This window comes from Mirounga leonina, unplaced genomic scaffold, assembly GCF_011800145.1.
Source record: "Mirounga leonina isolate KUSES-001 unplaced genomic scaffold, KU_Mleo_1.0 Mir_170, whole genome shotgun sequence".
Taxonomy (NCBI): Eukaryota; Metazoa; Chordata; class Mammalia; order Carnivora; family Phocidae; genus Mirounga; species Mirounga leonina.
In genome coordinates this window covers 2935242-2937457 of record NW_023270433.1, presented here as the reverse complement: position 1 = coordinate 2937457, position 2216 = coordinate 2935242, and positions in this window count along the sequence as shown.

Sequence of the window (2216 nt, the reverse complement as noted above, 5' to 3'; positions counted from 1 at the left end):
TCCATCCCTCCATCCATCTATCCCTCCCTCCATCCCTCTATCCCTCTATCCATCCTTCCATCCATCTCTCTCTCCCTCCCTCCATCCCTCCACCCCTCTACCCCCCATCCCTCCCACATCCTCTTTCCGGGAGGTTCTGTTCATGGGGAAAGGAGAAGTGAAATGTTTTGCCTCTCCCCAGCATGACTGGGTGAAGGAGTTATTCTCATGTCCAAACCACATGAACACACACATTTTGCAAATTCCATTTGTAGCGACATCATGCAAATTCAGCTGTCACAATTTCCCGGGAAAGTATAGGTGTAGAAAAAGACCATCTGGCCCACTGTGGACTCAGATTACGCCCCACTGGGTTGTTGGGTGTGGGCTTTTTTACATTATGTTTAAAAAGGCACAATACAGACTTGACACGGCTTGTTGTTTCAACGATCAAAATTAAGTCCAAGGACACGGACTGGACTCCAAACTGATCTCTGCTATCTTACTGCCAAATGGCCCTTGTCTGGGCACCTCCTGGAGACTGTCCAGGACCTTGCTTGAGGCCCTCCTGAGAGGCGCTGTGAGCTCTGGGGGGCAAGCTGCTTAGGGCTCTCAGGAAGGACGAAGGGCCTCCAGGACTCACGCCATTTGTAGGCATAAAGCCAACAAGTAGGGATTTGGGGGAGATTCCAGATTTCTGCAGGCGCCCTCGTTAGGGCACTCATGGGCCACCCTCCACGAAGGACGGAGGTGGGCATCCAGGCCCCGGCGGGGAAGATGTAGGCCCCGTGCAGCTGGGTTATGGGACCTAAGGGCTGACCCCGGGCTGCCCGCTGCTGCTAAACGAGCTTCTCGTCAGGCTCGGCTGTGACACTCTGGCCCAGAGCAAAGTCTGCTGGCCATTACTGACAGTCGGTGCTGCCCTTTGACCTGAGCAGGAGGCAGCACTGCCCCGGGCCCTGCCGGCCCTCCTGCAGCCCTACCCCCTCACAGGAAAATAAGTCAGCACAGCCAAGGGGAAGTGCCTGTTAGACCCCCGTGTAGACCACAGCGCAAGTGCTCTGAATCCTAGAACAGTCCCCATAAGACACCCCGTACCCGTTAGCTGTCATCCCCAATACGCCACCTAGCCCAGACCTGGACGTTTCATATCAATGGGACCACCGTGCGCAGCCCTTGGACCTGGCTTCTCTCGCCCAGCAGAATGTCAAGGTTCCCCGTGCTGTGGCTGGTGTCAGTGAGTCCTTCATGCCTCCCCACAGCTGAGTATCAGCTCCCTGTAAGTGGAATCCACTTTAATAATACATTTTTTTAATCCAATATATCTGAAATATTATCACTTCAACATGGAATCAACCTAAAAACATATGAACAGGATATTTTACATTCCCTTTTCCCCACAAAAGTCTTCAAGCTGTGGCGTGTACTTGACCCTGGCCGCCCTCGTCAGCTTGAACACCCCACCATCCCCAGAAAGCTCATCATGGAGAAAATAGATTCGCTATCCGGGTGTCTCGAATATACTTAGAAGTTGGCCAAAAACAGATTGAGTATTAAACTGTAAGTTGATTACAATGACATGCAAGTAAAAATTCAGCTCCTCAGTGGGAGGAGCCACAGTGAAGAGGATGAGCCAGAGGCCACTGAGCCAGAGGCCACACGTGGCTCGTGGCTGCGAGGGGTCTGTGAGGAGCCTGCCCCTCCCCACGGTGTGACACTGCACGGGGCAGGAATCTTCAGCTTTCTCCCCTGTGAGGTGGGGCTCGCGAGACACCCCTGGGGGGCTCTCTGGGAGCTGGGGCTGGCCCCGTCTGCATGCAAGGACTGGCGAGCATGGAGACTCTTGGTCATCTTGGAACCAGGCAGGTTTGGCCTGTCCCTGGGAGACTTGTCACAAAAGTGGGGCTCCAGTGTGTGTGCTAGGAACTGAGGAGCATGGCTGTGCGTCACATCTCCTCAAGGCCTGGTCATGTCTTCCCGGTCTCTCTTCTGCACTTGACCCCTGCAGACCCCCCACGCCAGCCCAGTGGAAGAGACCCTTTGAACCCATGAGGCTCCCTGCTGCTCAAAACCCACCCTGTGTCCACATAAAAACTTGCATACCCGTGTGCGTAGCAGCACCAGTCCCAATCACCAAAAGGTGGACCCAGCCCGCATGTCCACTGACAGATGAGTGGCTCCATCCTCCACCCCACGTGTCCCACCCGCATGTCCACCGACGGATGAGTGGCTCCGTC